The sequence below is a fragment of the Loxodonta africana genome, chromosome 14, assembly GCF_030014295.1.
Source record: "Loxodonta africana isolate mLoxAfr1 chromosome 14, mLoxAfr1.hap2, whole genome shotgun sequence".
Lineage (NCBI taxonomy): Eukaryota > Metazoa > Chordata > Mammalia > Proboscidea > Elephantidae > Loxodonta > Loxodonta africana.
The window spans coordinates 11,358,483-11,379,049 of NC_087355.1; positions in this window are offsets into that span (position 1 = coordinate 11,358,483).

Sequence of the window (20,567 nt, forward strand, 5' to 3'; positions counted from 1 at the left end):
TGAGTCACACCTTTAGGGCCACAGTCTTGGCTGGGAGCCCACACTTCCACGGGCTTTCTCTCTAGGAACAATACCAGGTTCTCATATGAGGATCAAAGAAAGATCCAGAACAACATAGTCAACAGCAGTCAGGGTTTCAGGAAATACATCAGGAATACTGCAGCCAGGAAAGGGATTAGGCAGTAGGAAGAAGGGTGAGTTTGGGGCAGGGAGCTCTACCACCGGAGAAACAGTTGTGAAGAGCACAGCCCTGAGACAGGGGCTCACTAAAAAACTGGGATTTAATTGGAATATTATAAAACACACACACTCCTTACCACAGTACCAATAGCTCTACAGTATAAGAGCAGTGGAATACACCTGAAAGACCTGCAAGAGAGACTATTTGAGACAGAGCATGGGAGTGGGGAGAGTAAAGAAGGGAGACACAAACAAGACACTAGAGAAATTAAAGCCTCTAGTAACTATACCGGAAACCCTGGTGGCGTAGTGGTTAAGTGCTACGGCTGCTAACCAAGAGGTCGGCAGTTCGAATCTGCCAGGTGCTCCTTGGAAACTCTATGGGGCAGTTCTACTCTGTCCTATAGGTTCGCTATGAGTCAGAATCAACTCGACACACTGGGTTTGTTTTTTTTTTTGGTTTAGTAACTATACCTACAATGAACCGTAAACAGCCCAACTCCCAGCCAAACTGTTACAAGATATATATATTTTTTGAGCATTTCTTTTTATTGTGCTTTGGTTTATAAAGCAAATTAGTTTCCCATTAAACAATTAATATACATATTGTTTTGTGACATTGGTTCCCAACCTCGCTATGGGTCAACACTCCTCCTTCCTTGATCTTGGGTTCCCCATTTCCATTCGTCCAGCTTTTCTGTCCCCTCCTACCTTCTCATCCTTGCCCCTGGGTTGGTGTGTCCATTTAGTTTCCTGTACGTGTTTGAGCTACATATATTATTGTTTGTTTTATGGGCCTGTCTAATATTTGGCTGAAGGGTAAACCTCAGGAGTGACCTCAGTACTGAGTTAAAAGTGTGTCCGGGAGCCATACTTTTGGGGTTTCTCCAGTCTCTGTCAGACATAAGTCTGGTCTTTTTTTGTGAGTTAGAATTTTGCTTTACATTTTTCTCAAGCTCTGTCTGGAAACTTCTATCGTGACCTCTGTCAAAGCAGTCAGTAGTGGTAGCTGGGTACCATCTAGTTGTGCTCGATTCAGTCTGGTGGAGGCTATGGTAGTTGTGATCCATTAGTCCTTTAGACTGATCTTTCTCTTGTGTCTTTGGTTCTCTTCATCCTCTCTCACACCAGATGAGGTGAGACCAGTGGAGTATCGTAGATGCCTGCTTACAAGCTTTTAAGACCTCAGAAAATACTCACCAAAGTAGAATGTGGTACATTTTCTTTATATACTATGTTATACCAATTTAGCTAGGGGTCTCCTGGCACCACGGTCCCCAACCCTCAGCCCAGTAATTTAGTCCTTCAGGGAGTTTGAATGTTTCTATGAAGCTTTCATGACCTTGCCTCGGTCCATTTGTTTTGACTTCTCCAATGTTGTGTATTGTCTTACCCCTCACCAAAGTTATCGCTTATATATTATCCAGTTAGTGTTTTTCCTTTCCCACACCTCCTGTCCCTCAAAACCATCAGATTGTTTCTTTCTGTGTAAACCTTTTCGTGAGTTTTTATAATAGTGGTCTCATGCAATATTTGTCCTTATTTCACTCAGCATAATGCTGTCCAGATTCATCCATGCTGTGAGATGTTTCACAGATTCATTATTGTTCTTTATTGTTGTTTAGTATTCCATTGTGTGCATGTACCATAGTTTGTTTATCCATCATTTGTTGATGGGCATTTACGTTGTTTCCATCTTTTTGCTATTGTGAATAATGCTGCAATGAACGTGGGTGTGCATATGTCTATTTGTGTGATGGCTCTTATTCTCTAAGACGTATTCTTAGGAGTGGGATTGCTGGATCATACGGTATTTCTATTTCTAGCTTTTTAAGGAAGTGCCATGTCATTTTCCAAAATGGTTGTACTATTTTGCATTCCCACCAGAGAGCATAAGAGTTTCAAGCTCCCTGCAGACTCTCCAACAGTTATTTTCTTTTTTTTTGATTCCTGCCAGTAATGTCAGAATGAGATGATATCTCATTGTAGTTTTGATTTGCATTTCTCTAATGGCTAGTGATCATGAGCATTTCCTCTTGTGCCCGTTAGTCACCTGAATGCCTTCTTTGGTGAAGTGTCTGTTCATATTCTTCATCCATTTTTAATTGGATTATTTGTCTTTTTGTTGCAGAGGTGTTGGATTTTCCTATAGATTTTAGAAATTAGGCCTTTGTCGGATTTGTCTTAGCCAAAAATTTTTTCCATTCTGTAGGTTCTCTTTTTACTCTTTTGGTAAAGTCTTCTGATGAGCATAAGTGTTTAATTTTTAGAAGATCCTAGTTATCCAACTTATCTTTTGGTGTTCGTATATTGTTAGTTATGGTTTGTATGCTGTTTATGCCCTGTATTAGGGCTTCTAGAGTTGACCCTATTTTTCGTTCTATTATCTTTAGAGTTTTTGGCTTTATATTAAGGTCTTTTATCCATTTTGAATTAGTTTTTGTGTATGGTGTGAGGTAAGAGTCCTGTTTCATTTTTTTACAGATGCACATCAGGTTTTGTCAGCACCATTTGTTAAAAAGGCTGTCTTTTCCCCATTCAATGGACTTTGGGGCTTTGTTGAAGATTGGGTGACCGTAGGTGAGTAGATTTGTATCTGGGTTCTCAATTCTGTCCCCTTGGTCAATGTTTCTGTTGTTCTACCAGTACCAGTCTGGTTTGACTACTGTAGCTGTATATTAGTTTATGAAGTCTGGTAGTGCGAGTCCTCCTACTTTATTCTTCTTCTTCCGTGGTGCTTTACTTATCCAGGGCCTTTTCCCTTTCCAAAATAAAGTTAATGATCAGCGTTTCCATTTCATTAAAGAATGCTCTTGGTATTTGAATTGGGATTGCATTGTGTTTTAGATTACTTTGGGTAGTACTGACATATTCACAATGTTGAGTCTTCCTGTCCATGAGCCTGGTATGTTTTTTTCCATTTATGTAGGTCTCCTTTGGTTTCTTGCAGTAGTCTTTTGTAGTTTTCTTTGTATAGATCCCTGGCCAGATTTATTCTAAAGAATTTTGTTTTTTTAGAGGCTATAGTTTTTTTATTATAAATGGTATTGCTTCCTTGATTTCCTTTTGTTAGTTCTCTTTGTTGGTATATAGGAATGTAACTGATTTTTGTATGTTTATCTTGTATACTGCTACTCTATTGAATGTTTCTATTAGTACCAGTAGTTTTCTTGTGGAGTCATTTGGGTTCTCTACGTATACTATCATATCATCCATAAATAGGGACAGTTTTACTACTTCCTTACCAATTTGGATGCCCGCCCTTTTTTTTTCTTGCCTTATTGCTCTAGCCAGAACTTCCGCACAATGTTAAATAGGAGTGGTGATAAAAGGCATCCTTGTCTTGTTCCTGTTCTCAACAGGAATGTTTTCAGCCTCTCTCCATTAAGAATGACTTTGGCTGTTGGTTTTGTATATATGCCCTTTATTATGTTGAGAAATTTTCCTTCTATGCCTATTTTATTGAGAATTTTTATCAAGAATGGGTGTTGGACTTTGTCACATGCCTTTTCTGCATCAATTGATATGATCATGTGATTCTTTTGTTTTATTTACATGGTGGATTATGTTGATTGTTTTTCTAATGTTGAACAATCCTTGCATACCTAAGTATGAATCCTGCTTGGTTGTGGTGTATTATTTTTTTGATATGAGTCTGAATTCTATTGGCTAGAATTTTGTTGGGAATTTTTGTATTTATATTCATGAAGATATTGGTGTGTAATTTTCTTTTTTTGTGTGGTGGGTTTGCCTGGTTTTGTTATCATGGCTATGCTGGCTTCATTGAATGGATTTGAAAGTATTCCTTTTCTAAGTTCTAAAATAGTTGAGTAGTACTGTTGTCAGCTCTTCTCTGAATGTTTGGTAGAATTCTCCAATGAAGCGGTCTGGGCCAGGGTTTTTTTAGGAGAGGGTTTTTTTCTGTTTTGTTTTGTTTTTTTAAATTACCCTTTCAATCTCTTCTCTTGTTTTGGGTCTGTTCAGATTTTTGACCACAATTCGAGGTAGTTTAGTTAGGTAGTATGTTTCTAGAAATTTTTCTAGTTCTTCTAGGTTTTCATATTTGTTGAAGTATAATTTCTTATAGTACTCTGTTATGATTCTTTTTATTTCAGTGGGGTCTATTGCAATGTCCCCCATTTCATTTCTTATTTGGGTTATTTGCATCTTCTCCTGTTTTTCTTCTGTCAATTTGGCCAATGGTTTGTCCATTTTTCTGATCCTTTCAAAGAACCAACTTTTGGTTTTGTTAGTTCTTTCTACTGTTTTTCTATTTTTTTTCATCTATTTCTGCTCTTTATTTTTTCCTTTCTTCTGGTGTCTGTGGGCTTCTTTTGCTGTTCTTTTTGTATTTGTTCAAGTTGTATAGATAATGTTTTGATTTTTCCCATCTTCTTTTTTGATGTCTGCACCTATTGCTATAAATTGAGCTCTGAGCACTGCCTTTGTTTTGTCATAAAGGTTTGGGTATGATATGTTTTCGTACTCATTTGATTCAAGGAATTTTTTGATGTCATATTTAATTTCTTCTATTATCAAGTGTTTTTAAAGCAAGGTGTTATTCAGTTTCCATGTAGTTGATTTTTTTTCCCTTGATCTTCCTGTTATTAATTTCTACTTTTATGGTGTTGTGATCAGAGAAGATGCTTGGTATTATCTTAATATTTTGGATTTTATTGAGGTTTGCTTTGTGGTCTAAGATGTGGTCTGCTCAGGAAAAATTTCCATGTGCTTGGAAAGGAATGTGTACTTTGCTGCTGTTGGATGAGGTTTTCTATATATGTCTATGAGATCAAGTTGGTTGATTGTGGCCTTTAGATCTTCTGTATCTTTGTTGAGTTTCTTTCTAAATGTTCTGTCCTTTACCAAGAGTAGTGTGTTGAAGTCTTCTATTATCATGGAACTGTTGATTTCTCTTTTCAGTGTTGTTAAATTTTGTCTTATGTATTTTGGAGCCCTGTCATTGGGTGCGTAGACATTTATTGTGGTTATGTCTTTATGGTGGGTTGTCCCTTTAATCATTACATAATGCCCACCAATAAAGAGAATGATGAAAAGAAATCAGGAAAACAATACCACTTATAATAGCCCCTAAAAACTAAAATACTAAGGAATAAATCTAACCAAGGATGTAAAAGACTTATACAAAGAAAACCACAAAACACTACTGCAAAAAAAACAAAAGAAACCTGAGTAAATGGAAAAGCATACCATGCTCATAGATAGGAAGATTCAACATTGTGAAAATGTCATCTACCCAAAGCAATCTACAGATACAATCCTAATAGCAACAGTATTCTTTTAAGAGAGGGGAAAACTAATTGTTAACTTTATATGGAAAGGGGATTGGCCCCGGATAAGTAAAACACCACTGAAGAAGAAGAATAAAGTAGGAGAACTCACACCACCTGACCTCAGAACCTACTATACAGTTACAATAGTCGAAACAGCCTGGTACTGGTACAACAAAAGATACGTTGACCAATGGAACAGAATTGAGAACCCAGATGTAAATCCATCAATCTATGGTCATCTGATCTTCAACAAAGTCCATCAAATGGGGAAAAGACAGTCTTTTTAACGAATGGTGCTGGAAAAACTGGATGTTCATCTGCAAAAAAAGAAAAAGAAAGAAACAGGACCCATACCTCACACCATACACAAAAACTAATTCAAAATGGATAAAAGACCTAAATATAAAATAAAAAAAAAAACTATAAAGAAAATAGAATAAAAAATAGGGTCAACTCTAGAGGTCCTAATACAGAACATTAATGGAATACAAACCATAACTAACAATACACAAACACAAGAAGATAACCTAGAGAATGGGGATCTTCTAAAAATTAAACACATGCTCATCAGAAGACTTCAACAAAAGAGTAAAAAGAGAACCTACAGGCTGGGAAAAATATTTTGGCTATGACAAATCCAATAAATTTCTAATGCCTAAAATCTACAGGAAAATCCAATAACCCTACAACAAAATGACAAATAATTCAATTTAAAAATGGACACAGGATATGAACAGACACTTCACCAAAGAAGACATTCAAGTGGCTAACAGACACATGTGGAAATGCACAGGATCACTAACCATCAGGAAATGCAAATCTAAACCTCAGTGAGCTGCCGTCTCTCCCCAACATTATTGGTATGAATCAAAAAAACAGAAAATAAATATTGGAGAGGCTGCAGGAGATTGGAACTCTTATACACTGCTGGTGAATGCAAAATGCTACAACCATTTTGGAAAATGATATGGCACTTCCTTAAAAAGCTAGAAATAGAAATACTATATGATCCAGCTATCCCACTGCTAGGAATATATCCTGGAGAAATAAGAGCTGTTACATGAATAGACACATGCACATCCATGTTCATTGCAGCATTGTTCACAATAACAAAAAGATAGAAACAACCTAGGTGCTCATCAACACAAAAATGGATAAACAAACTAGGGTACATACACACCTTGGAATACTACGCAGCAATAAAGAGCAACGACAGACCTGCAAAGCTTCTTACAGCATAGATAAATCTGGAGGCCATTATGCTAAGTGTAATAAGTCAATCACAAAAGGACAAATATTGTATGAGACCAGCACTGTAAAAACTGATGAAAAGTTTACACACAAAAAGAAACAATCTTTGATGGTTATGAGAGAGGGGAGGAGTGGGGTGTAAAAATACTAAACAGACAATGGATAAGCGATAATTTTCGTGAAGGGTAAGGCAGTACACAATACTGGGGAAGCAGCACCACTTGCTCAAGGTAAGGTCATAGAAGCTCCATAGACACATCCAGACTCCGCGAGGGATGGAATTGCTGGGCTGAGGACTGTGGGGACCATGGTCTCGGGGAACATCTTGTTCAACTGGCATAGTTTATAAAAATGTTCTACATTCTACTTTGGTGAGTAGCGTCTGGGGTCTTAAAAGCCTGTGAGCGGCCATCTAAGATACTCCAATGATCTCACCCCTTCGGGAGCAAGGAAGAATGAAGAAAACTAAACATACAAGGGAAAGATTAGTCCAAAGGACTAATGGTCCACAACTACCACAACCTCCACCAGACTGAGCCTGGAACAACTAGATGGTGCCCAACTACCACCACCGATTGCTCTGACAGGGATCGCAATAAAGGGTGCCAGGCAGAGCTCGAGAAAAATGTAGAACAAAATTCTAACTCACATACACACACAAAAAGACCAGACTTATTGGTCTGACGGAGACTTGGAGAAAGCCCAGGAGTATGGCCCCTGGGAACCCTTATATCTCAGTAATGAAGTCACTCCTGAGGTTCACACTTCAGCCAAAGATTAAACAGGCCCATAAAACAAAACGAGACTAAATGGGCACACCAGCCCGGGGGCAAGGATGAGAAGGCAGGAGGAGGCAGAAAAGCTGGTAAAAAGGAGCCCAAGGTCAAGGGGAGAGTGTTGATATGTTATGGAGTTGACAACTAATGTCACAAAACAATATGTGTTGTTAACTGTTTAATAAGAAACTTGTTTACTCTGTAAACCTTCATCGAAATACAATTAAAAAATTAAAATAAAACAAAAAACCTAGAAACAGAACTTAAACCTTATACAAAAATTAACTCAAAATGTATCATAGTCCTAAATGAAATTTCAAAACTATAGAATATAGCACTTTTTGAAGAAAATACAGGGGCAAATTTACATGGGCTTGTATTTGGGGATAAGTTTTTAAGACTACAGACAAAAGGAACAGTTCACAAACATTGATAAAGTTGTTTTCCACAGGCGTACGGTTAGAAATCCTGAAACCAGTATGCATGGATACTGAAATTGAACGATTAAGTAAATTCATAGTGGATGGTTTCGGTGCAGGGTTACAGAAAAGCAAGCAGATAAATCTGTAACAATCCACGTGGTTCAGGCTTAGAGTTGAAGCCACCGGTATGAAGCCAGCAGTATGAACACAGGCGTAGCTTAAGAAAAATACAGCTGGGCCAGGAAAGACTATTGTGAGCTATTATTTTTACTTCATCCTGTTTATAAAAAGGGGGTAATGAATAATTTTAAGCAAAGGAATACCATGATTTAGGGAAACAATGCAAACATGCATTGTAGGCGGAACAGTGCTAAAGGCAGACAGAGGTCACAGTCTAGGAAGGAAATGATGGAAACCGAATCCCAGGCAGTAGTTGTGGGCATACGGTGAAGGGCCGAAATTCAGGAGGTAAAGCAGTAAGACTTGAGGACAATACTGTCATGTACATGCTGTATCCTGAGCAATTGCTTCCAGAGTCATTGGGCATTTTGTGACTGAGCAGAACACCAGCATGATAAAAGGCAAAGGTCCTGGCAAGTGAGTATACTCTGTGCTCATGGCAACATACTAGGACAGATTCGGAATTCTCTCATAGGTCGATATGGCGCAAAGCGTCATCATGCTGGTGAATCCAACACCATGGGGCGCCTCTTCAGAGGATTATGCAAAGCCTTGCAAAGGCTAGCTTTTTACTGAAGAAAAACGGAGGCCAAAGCTGCTCAACCCCAGAAGCAAGTCACTGATGCGGACTCGCCGGTGGCGCCCGGGACAGCCGTTGTGAGCACACTGTTCTGTGGTCCCAGTTATCATCACCGCTGTGACGGGAAGGAAAATATATCTATTTTGAGATTTAGAGAAGAAATTTTTATGCTTTTACAAATTTAATCGCAACTATATTTTTAAATATATGGAAATAAATTTAAATCAGAACCAAACATGGGCATGTTTGGGGGAGAAAAAAAATTCTCAAAGGCAATGGGACTGCAGAGTAAAAAAAATACAGGAATTCTGCAAACAGACTGAGTACTGTACGTTCAAGTGGTTTCACTGGGGATTTTTAGGTGTTTATACATGTATCTGCAGGTAGACAGAAGGAGCCCCGGGGCTGCGACTGCTAGCCCAAAGATCCCACCAGCCACTCCACAGGAGAACGATTTGCCAACAGTCTGCTTTCTTAAGAAATACAGCCTTGGAAACCATATGGGGCAGTTCTACCCTGTCCTATAGGGTCATTGTGAGTCAGAATTAACCGGACGGCATGGGTTTGTTTTTCGTTTTTTAGGTCTAGGTAGACGGAAGGAGCCCTGTTGGCACAGTGGTTAAGCGATTGGCTGCTAAACCAAAAGGTCAGCGATTAGAACCTGCTAGCTGCTCTGTGGGAGAAAAATACGGCAGTCTGCTTCCGTAAGGGTACAGCCTCCGAAACCCTATGGGGCAGCTCTACTGTGATGGATGGATAGCATCTCTATGAGTCAGAATTGATTCAGTGGCAGTGGTGTTTTTTTAATAGATGGTTAGCTATCATCGAGTTGACTCTCACTCATGGCAACCTTCCATACAACAGAACAAAAATGATGTCTGGTTCTGTGTCATCTTCACGATCGTCAGCATGCTAGAGTCCATCATTGCAGCTATTTACCAATCCATCTCACCAAGAGCCTCCCTTGCCCTCTTTGGCCCCGTAGGTCACCAAACATGGTATCTTCCTCCATTAATCCTTCTTGATGGTGTGTCCAAAGCAAGCAAGTCAGACAATGCTCTGTTGTGATCCATAAGGTTTTCGTTGGCTAATTTTTGGAAGTAGATTGCCAGGTCTTTCTTCCCAGTCTTAGTCTGGAAGCTCCCCTGAAACCCACTGGTGACCCTGCTGGAATCTGAAATATCAGCGGTATAGCTTCCAGCATCATAGCAACATTCAGGCCACCATAGAATGACTAACACACAGTTGGTAGCATCTATCTACAGCACTTGCCATTTCGCACAAGTAAGCTTAAATACCATCTTTATAGAAAAAAATAAGTGTAATTGATAAATTTTATTAAGTTGTAGCTCATAGCGTATGTTCTTGCTATTGGCCTAGAGGAGAATGTGAATCGACCATGTTTCGGAGATTTAGAATATGGAGTCTTTGCATTTTTTGCCTAAAAATTAAACTAATGATTTGGAGAAATGTTTAATAGTATGTAAGATGACATTTATTATGATGTGTCAAAAATAACTTCAGTATGTATTGGTAATTTATTAAATCAATTAAAATTCAAATTACATTGGTATTTTCAATTATCAAACAGGAATGACTACAAATAGGATTTTAAGCTTTTTACATTTATCATTTACGTTATAAGCAGCTCCATATTAATTTCTTTTTTATTATAACATTAAGGTCAAAGCCTGACCTCTTGTTCTGGCCAGACTCCATTTTAAATTTTCCTGGTAAACTTTGGATTTAGATGGATTGGAGAAAATGTCCTCGCACTTGGTGTCATGCTGACTTGCTCTCCTTGTAAAATATTCAATATGTGCAAGACGTTGTTACTGCCTTCACAGAATCCTTTCTTAATGTGAGGTTCAATATTTGAGCTCTGGAACAGTAATTCTGCAGTAACATGTCAAAACAAATAAATTATTTTATTCATCCTTTTGTAGTAGTTTGGTACTGTTTTATGAAAAGACATGATAAAAAATAAGACACGTACAACCACTGTGTCAAGAATTATACAAACCTATTCTGAACAAACCTGTACAAAAATTGTTACATGTAGAAAATTACCAATAAAAGGAGTCCACTGGAAGCCAAGGAAATCAAAGATGTGTATCTTACAAGTGGCAAAGAGTTCCAATTCAAAACAAAACAATCTAGTAGTGTTTAATTTATATGCACACATTTATTTCAACATTTCTTTCATGGTTAATGTGGCAGATTATATTTTCCAAAAATGGCCACAGCTGTAATTCCTGTCCCACATGCTTTCAGAACCTCGCCCCTCTCTCATTAAGAGGTGGAGCCAGTTTTATCTGCCCCAGAAATTGGAAAGGCTTTATGGATGCCTTGACAAAGAGAATGCGGCAGAAGTATTGTTGTATGACCTCAAAGGTTAGGTCGTAGAAAGTTACGTGACTTCTACCTGGTTCCTCCAACTCTTTGATGTTCTCCCTTGACCCAGCCACCATGTTGTGAGGAAGCCTATGCCATGTGAAGAGGCTTATGATAGGCGTTCTGATATACAGCTCCAGCTAAGGTCTCAGCTGACAGCTTACAGCAGCTGCCACATACGTGAGTGTGCAAGCCTTTAGATGTTCAGTTTCCAGCCTTTGGTCTTCCAGCTGAAACCGCAAACATCAAGGAGATGTGTGCCCTGACTTAATTTACAAACCAAATTTGCAAACATAATAATGGTGTCTTAAGTCATTAAGTTGTACAGAATCTTAATAACTGGAACAACTAGTGAGGTCTGCATATTCAATTTCAGCATCATAATACGGGTATCATAATACACGTTAGTTACCAAGTTCATATACATACTGCTTTTTGCCCTTTCTCCCAAGGTATGCTAAGAATCTTTTAAGGATTATTTTTCTTGTTGTTAGGTACCCTTGAGTTGGTTCCAACTCCTAGCAACCCTATGGACAATAGAACAAAACACAGCCCAGTCCTGCGACATCCTCACAATCATTGTTATGCTTGAGCCCATTGTTGCAGCCACTGTGTCAACCCATCTCTTTGAGGGTCTCTCTCTTTTCTGCTGACTCTCTACGTTACTTTTTTTTCTCTACTTTACCAAGCGTGACGTCCTTCTTCAGGGACTGATTCCTCTTGATAACATGTCCAAAGTATGTGAGACGTAGTCTTGCCGTCCTTACTTCTAAGGAGCATTCTGGTTGTACTTCTTCCAAGACAGATTTGTTCATTCTTTTGGCAGTCCATGGTATATTCGATATTCTTCGCCAACACCACAACTCAAAGGTGTCAACTCTTCGGTCTTCCTTATTCATTGTCCAGCTTTCACATGCATATGAGGCGGTTGAAAACACCATGGCTTGAGCCAGGCATACCTTAGCCTTCAAGGTGACATCTTTGCTTTTTAACATGTTAAAGAGCCCTTTTGCAGCAGATTTGCCTAATGCAACGTGTCATTTGATCTCTTGACTGCTGCTTCCATGGGTGTTGACTGCAGATCGAAGTAAGATGAAATCCTTGATAACCTCAATCTTTTCTCCATTTATCATGACGTTGCTTATTGATCCGGTTGTGAGGATTTTTGTTTTCTTTATGTTGAGGTGTAATCCATACTGAAGGTTGTGGTTTTTGATTTTCATCAGTAAGTGCTTCAAGTCCTCTTCAATTTCAGCACGTAAGGTTGTGTCATCTGCATAACGCAGGTTGTTAATGAGTCGTCCTCCAATCCTGATGCCCCGTTCTCCATACAGGCCAGCTTCTTGGATTATCTGCTCGGCATACAGATTGAATAAAAGTATGGTGAAATGATGCAACCATGATGCACACCTTTCCTGACTTTAATGACTGCCTCTTGATCTATGCACAGGTTCCTCATGAGCACAATTTAGTGCTCTGCTTGAATGACTGCCTCTTGATCTATGCACAGGTTCCTCAGGAGCACAATTTAGTGCTCTGGAATTCCCATTCTTTGCAATGTTATCCATAATTTGTTATGATCCACACAGTTGAATGCTTTTGCACAGTCCATAAAACACAGGTAAACATCTTTCTGATACTTTCAGCTTTCAGCTTCAGCCAGGATCCATCTGACATCAGCAACAATATCCCTGGTTCCACGTCCTCTTCTGAATCTAGCTTGAATTTCTGGCAGTTCCCTGTTGATATACTGCTTTTGAGTGATCTTCAGCAAAATTTTACTTGCGTGTGATATTAATGATACTGTTTGATAATTTCTGCATTGGTTTGGATTACCTTTCTTGTGAATAGGCATAAATATGGATCTCTTCTACTCGGTAGCTGTCTTCCAAATTTCTTGGCATTGATGAGCGAGCTGTATCCGTTTGTTGAAATATCTCAAGTGGTATTCTGTCAATTCCGGGAGGCTTGCTTTCTGCCAATGCCTTCAGTGGTGCCTCAGCTTCTTCCTTCAGTACCATTGGTGCTTGCTCGTATGCTCCCTCCTGAAATGGCATAGCTTTCAGGATCTTAGCAACATACAAGCCCCTACAGTACTGACAGACGTGTGGGGGTGAAAGATTATTATTTCAGGTATAAAATAGATTTTGAAACTATATGGGGACATAGATATATACTTAAGTTACTGTCTATAGTTACAAACTCTGGGAGGACTTATGATTTAAATTTCCTACTATGCTTAATAAAATAACTGGCTTATTATTCTCTCTGAACAATAGCTTCAGGCCTGCAATCATGAAGCTTTTTCTCTTATGAAGGAAATGATTTCACACTCTTGTCTCCATATGTGCAAATACACACAGTTTTTGTTTTTGTTTTCTCAAAAGAATGGCAGTTTTGATGCGTATGAACCACTTATTAAAAGTAAAGCTTTCCCATGACTTACTATGGGCTCAAGGCCTTACTGTAATACTAGAGGGAAGCAACCCCCTTAAAGCACATTTTGTTGAAGCCTAACCACTATGAGAAAATTTCTCTTAGATTAACTCAAATCGTTTTTGAAAAATCAAGTGAAAATTACAGAACTATAAAGGTTTTCAGGTATGTCAGTGTTAGTAGATTTTCATTGTATATGCATAATATTGTCAATTATCGAGTGTACTAAGATATGTATTTTTTACAAGTACAATATGATTTAATCTACGCAAATTTAAAAACACAAACAATATTATATATTGCTTATAGATATATGTGTATGTTAGTAACATAAAAAGTATACTGGGCCAGTACAAACATCAGGAGAGTATTAATTTTTATATTATTTTTAATATTTTTATTTGATTTATTTTATTATGATTATTTTTGGTGAAACTATGCACAGCATTTCAATGTTTTGTGCATGTATAACTCAGTGATATTAATTATCATTTGTGATGACGAAACTGAAGTTCAAATCTACCAACAAGGTCCTTATGTATAAATGACACTTTTACAATTTTGTTTTAAATAATTTTTATTGAGCTTTAGTGAAAGTTTACAAATCAAGTCAGTCTGTCGCATATAAGCTTATACATACCTTACTCCATATTCCCACTTGCTCTCCCCCTAATGAGTCAACCCTTCCAGTCTCTCCTTTCGTGACAATTTTGTCAGTTTCTAACTCTCTCTACCCTCCTATCTCCCCTCTAGACAGGAGATGCCAACACAGTCTCAAGTGTCCACCTGATACAAGTAGCTCACTCTTCATCATCATCTCTCTCCAACCCATTGTCCAGTCCCTTCCATGTCTGATGAGTTGTCTTCGGGAATGGTTCCTGTCCTGGGCCAACAGAAGGTTTGGGGACCAGGACCGCCGGGATTCCTCTAGTCTCAGTCAGACCATTAAGTCTGGTCTTTTTATAAGAATTTGGGGTCTGCATCCCACTGATCGCCTGCTCCCTCAGGGGTTCTCTGTTGTGCTCCCTGTCAGGGCAGTCATCCGTTGTGGCCAGGCACCATCTAGTTCTTCTGGTCTCAGGATGATGTAAGTCTCTGGTTCCTGTGGCCCTTTCTGTCTCTTGGGCTCATAGTTATCGTGCGGCCTTGGTGTTCTTCATTCTCCTTTGATCCAAGTGGGTTGAGACAAATTGATGCATCTTAGATGGCCGCTTGTTAGCATTTAAGACCCCAGACGCCACATTTCAAAGTGGGATGCAGAATGTTTTCATAATAGAATTATTTTGCCAATTGACTTAGAAGTCCCCTTAAGCCATAGTCCCCAAACCCCTGCCCTTGCTCCGCTGACCTTTGAAGCCTTCAGTTTATCCCAGAAACTTCTTTGCTTTTGGTCGAGTCCAGTTGAGCTGACCTTCCCTGTATTGAGTATTGTCCTTCCCTTCACCTAAAGTAGTTCTTATCTACTAACTAATCAGTAAATAACCCTCTCCCACCCTCCCTCCCTCCCCCCCTCGTAACCACAAAAGTATGTGTTCTTCTCAGTTTATACTATTTCTGAAGATCTTATAATAGTGGTCTTATACAATATTTGTCCTTTTGCCTCTGACTAATTTCGCTCAGCATAATGCCTTCCAGGTTCACTTTTACAATTTTTATCAATAGCTTTTACAATCCCACTTGCTGTATTAGGATGCTACCTGATACGTTTTCAGGGATTTTACCCTAGATTTACATAATGAAGTAATAATTTCAGCAAAACAAACTAACGGCTAGCCATAGTGATGACATTAGAAGCTGCAGACTAGAAATGAAAATAACACCCAAGGTGTTTTGCTAGAGGCAGGTGTTTGAACAGCTTTAATCTCCTTTGATGGAAAGAATTGGCCTTCAGCCAGAAAACTGAAATGACCTTGGTTAAGATTCACCTTCAGTAAGCTGTGGAGAAGAGAAAAGGCCAAACGCCTGAAGACATCCATGCCAGAAACATATTCATTTCATGGTTCTCCTGATGACTAAGTGATTTGTCACCATCTCTCATATTTTTTTTTCTCATATCTATATATTGAAAGGTATAGAAATGACCGAAAAAGGAAATGACCAGAATAACGTAAATAAAAAGGCAGCTTTATTAATTGCCTGTTTGGCTCTACTTGTGACTAATTAGTCCTCAGGAACAATCCACTAAAAAATCAGAAACTTGTTTCTTGATCCATCTCTGGCATGATGTGCAAACATGTGCAAACACACTCAGAGAAAAATATCCTTGAACAGCAGCCACGGGAAATATAATCTGAAAAAGCAACTTTCTTTTAACACTGTCCTGTACAACAAAAACATATTTAAGGTAAAGTTTTCAGACAGACAAAAACACAATTTCCTTTTCTGTAAGAAAATGCATGTATAGCATTCCATTTATTATGTCAGACAAAAAGTACGAAAGGAAAAAGACTCCAAATTAATGCCACTTATTGGGATATCTGTATTCTTTACTACCATCTCCTGTCTGTCAGTTTGTAGCGCTTGGTGGCTCGTGTGTTGCTGTGACGCTGGAAGCTATACCAGCATTTCAAATACCAGCAGGGTCACCCATGGTGGACAGGTTTCAGCAGAGCTTCCAGACTAAGACAGACTAGGAAGAAAGATCTACTTCCAAAAATTAGCCAATGAAAGCCTTACAGATGAAAAAAGCATCTTGGCCTAGACAGTGTTGGAAGATGAGCCCTCTAGGTTGAAAGGCAATACACAATAGCTGCAATCGATTCAAACATACCAGTGATCATGAAGGTGGTGCAGGACCCGGCAGCTTTTTGTTCTGTTATATAAAATGTCGCCGAGAGTAGGAGCCAGCTCGATGGCAACTAACAGCAACAACATCCTTTACTGAAAACGGCTATTATTTCTTTACCTGCCTATCTATTCCTTCAATACTCAAAATAACTGACCTGAGGTGGTTTGAAAGAAGAACACAAATAAAAGCTCACCTAAACTAATTCATTCATAAGAGACCAAACTTAATAGACAAGGAAGGGAGCAAATAATATGAAGAAGCAGCCTAGCCTAGGGTAACCCGTAATGTTAAAAAAACAAACCAAACCCACTGCCGCTGAGTCGATTCCAACTCACAGCGACCCCATAGGACAGAGGAGAACTGCCCAATAGAGTTTCCAAGGAGCTCCTGGCGGATTCGAACTGCCGACCTCTTGGTTAGCAGCTGTAGCACTTAACTACTACGCCACCAGGGTTTCCACAATAATAGCTGCTATAAAGTCTATGAAAAGTATTATTGAGCACTGTACTTTAAGAAGCATTGTGCCAACAACAGAAAGGAAACAAAAAATTTGTTTTTAAATACTTTGGGCTATTTACCCCAGCATAAATTTCATAATCTGTGTAAAGATATCATTTTACTACATTGGAGGAAAAAAAAAATTACATTCCTTTTGCTCTGTTAGCTCAGAAAGAATTTGAAATACAGTTGGAAACATTTCTGTCAAAACAGTTATAATAAAAAGTTTGGTTAATGACTAAGTTTAACCTACAATGAAAACTAGCTTAAGTTTACCAACTGACTACTTACCAGCAATAAATAAATACTGTTTTCTTGTTTTAGAAATTTCCTGCCAATAAGTAAATATTTCCAATAAACATATATTTTCAAAATGTGACACTTAGAACATCACCAGAGAAATACAGAATGTGATAAGAAGACGGAAATAAAATTTTATAAGTTTAAAACAATTTAAGCTCAGATGATGACTAGTTAAGTCTGTAAAAATACTGCAGCCATCAACTAAAGGAAGATGAACTCTTATACACTCTGGACAGAAAAGCCTGAGATACAGTATTCTTCTAATTTTCAAAGCTATGTATTTCCTAGGGCCGGAATTTTCTTGTGCTGGAAGATAAGGTAAAGAGTTGAAATTCAGAGAAAAATAAAAGTTTTAAAAAATAGTTATTTACATGTTGTGTAAATAAATACTAGATGACAAGTAAAACATCCAGATAATTTACAGATAAACTCATTTCCCAGAATCATGAGTCTTCTTAGCCAGGCATAGATCACAACACCGCTCTTTCTGAAACCCAGTTTAGTAAGAATTGGAAGCTACTACAGAGACACTGAGGCTGTTACAAGTGTATCACTAGGGCTCTATAGGGCACAAATTAAGGACTACTAATTAGAAACTTCCAGGTGTTTTTTTCTCTTGTATCTTTGTAGTGCAACTCTATTTGGTTCCACAGGAGAGATGCAAAAATTGGGGTTTAGTGTTTGCAATGTGCTGACTCTGGACACTGATCTCTGTAGCATAGACATTCAAGATTAAGCAATTGGAGAACTAGTTCAGAATGAGCCTGATAAACTCTCCTGGTCTGAGAATGATCTTTAAAAGGGGCAATATACTTGGAGGGCAAAATAAATTTGCTAATTTTTAAGCTATTAATGATATATCATTTTTTTTGCCCATCATCTTGGCTAATGACTTCAAAGATATCTCATAAATTGAAAGACGTAAGAAATGGGCACTTTTATACACTGATCATAAAAGCCTGGATTGTAAAGACCTTCCTGAATCTTAAAATTTTAATGCAGTTTTCTAGTCAGTATTCAAATGGAGGTTGGGTATTTGTAACTCAACCTCCCCAGCAGTTACCAAAATTTGTGTAGGAATTGAAAAAGTGTACTCTGGCAGCAGTGAAGAGAATGGTAGGAATGTCCACTTGCAGATGTAAAATTTCTCCCAATAACTAGAAAGTGTAAAGCAGAAGTGATGCTAACAGATGATAAGATCTGGCCAGGGAAACCCCTAAGAGTCCAAGATGCAAAACAAGTACAATGGAAAGTGGCCATGAAAAGCCACAGGGTGAAGACAGGAGACTAGACTAGCAAGTGGTCAGTACACACAAAGTCTCCCCCCTCAGCCTGCACACAGAATCCAGGCAGCCAGACCTTCACCTACTTCTCCTCACATTTATCTTGTTCTCTCTCTGCATCTTTCTTTCTGTCTCTTTTTAGGAGGCTAGAGAACCAGTTCAGAATGAGTTTCTCTCTCTCTCTCTCTCACACACACATACACGGAATTGTTCTCTGAAGAAAGAATGAACTCTATGATGGGAACTGTAATCACCAGTGTGGTTGGTAGCATCCTAGGAAAAAACTGTCAGTGCTGAATCATTTTTGATATGAGAATGACCAGATACTGCATACTCAGCCCCCAAGCCACGCATGCCAGGTGACACAGTGTGCCCATGTGAGCCAAGTCCCAGTCCATTTCTCTGTTGCCCCATTGTGTAGTGATGAACAATCAAGGCTCACTTGTCAACGGAGGAAAGCCTGGAGCACAGCAGAGCAAGACCAAGTACTCAAAGTGGAGAACGGCACCAAAGGAAGCAGAGAGGTCACAGAAAATCACTTTCTAGAGAGTTCCTAGTATCTGCAGAGAGTGCTGGAAAGATGTTCCTGGTCCTCAAGAATAATAAGGAAGTGTGAAAAATGAAGAGTTGAGAAATATGAAAGGACTCTTGAGTACTAGAAGTATGCTGAAATAAGCAATCCAAATATTTGGGAGTTAAACTTGTGGAAATCTTCCTGAACACAGAGCAAGTTGATGGGGATTAAAATTTTAGGATAATCCATGCTATCCTGCCTGTAATGCACTCACACGTAGTAAACGTGTTGTCTGTATTTGCTGAATTCGCTTTATACTTACATCTATAGCTACAAAAACTCCAGGTAACAGAGCGTGTTGCTGAGCACTTATGTAGGCTGGGCTTATAGGATACATTTTGAACAAATGAAAACTGAGTAAGAATGTTCCTTTTTTCACAATTGAGTGTTTCTGGGGAATTCAAATTCATTATAAATAATCAGCCTTTTATTCTTATTCTGCAAGCTGACTAGAGGCAGAAACAATAACAAGTTTGCAACCAGGCGGATCAACACAGGACCACCCACAGCTGCATTTGCAGGCAGGAGTCACAGTGTGAAGTGTAATCACATCGTGTGAACTGGCGCTCTCTGAACAACTGCAATTCGGTAGCTTAGGAACCCATGTTCCAAATTATTTTACAATCTCTAAACTATGAAGGCTATACTCTTTTAAAATGAGAATTTTAAAGCTCTAACTGAAATTCACATAGGTTAAGCTCATAATTTTCCAGACAATTTCAAATAACAGTTTTGGTTTACTAATATAGTGTATCTGTATACCCAGTAAACACTTGTAGGCCACAGACCGATCAACAAGGGCAAAAACGTTTCTTCTTGTATTCCAAAGTTTTTCAATGTCTAGCCATCTCCCCCCCCCCAAGTGTCTGTCAGTTTGTGTTGCTGCGATGCTGGAAGCTATGCCACCGGTATTCAGATACCAGCAGGGTCACCCATGGAGGACAGGGTGAGCTTCTAGACTAAGACAGACTAGGAAGAAGGACCTGGCAGTCTACTTCTGAAAAGCATTAGCCAGTGAAAACCTTATGAATAGCAGCAGAACATTGTCTGATATAGTACTGGAAGATGAGCCCCCCAGGTTGGAAGGCACTCAAAAGATGACTGGGGAAGAGCTGCCTCCTCAAAGTAGAGTCAGCCTTAATGATGTGGATGGAGTAAAGCTTTCGGGACCTTCATTTGCTGATGCGGCACGACTCAAAATAAGAAGAAACAACTGCAAACATCCATTAATAATTGGAACTGAAATGTACGAGGTATGAATCTAGGAAAACTGGAAATCATAAAAAATGAGACGGAATGCATAAACATCGATATCCTAGGCATTAGTGAGCTGAAATGGACTGGTATTGGCCATTTTGAATCAGACAATCACATAGCCTACTATGCTGGGAATGACAATTCGAAGAGGAATGGTGTTGCATTCATCGTCAAAAAGAGCGTTTCAAGACCTATCCTGAAGTACAACCCTGTCAGTGATAGGATAATATCCATACGCCTACAAGGAAGACCAGTTAATACGAATATTATTCAAATTTACCCACCAACCACTAGGGCCAAAGATGAAGAATTAGAAGATTTTTATCAGCTGCTGCAGTCTGAAATTGATCG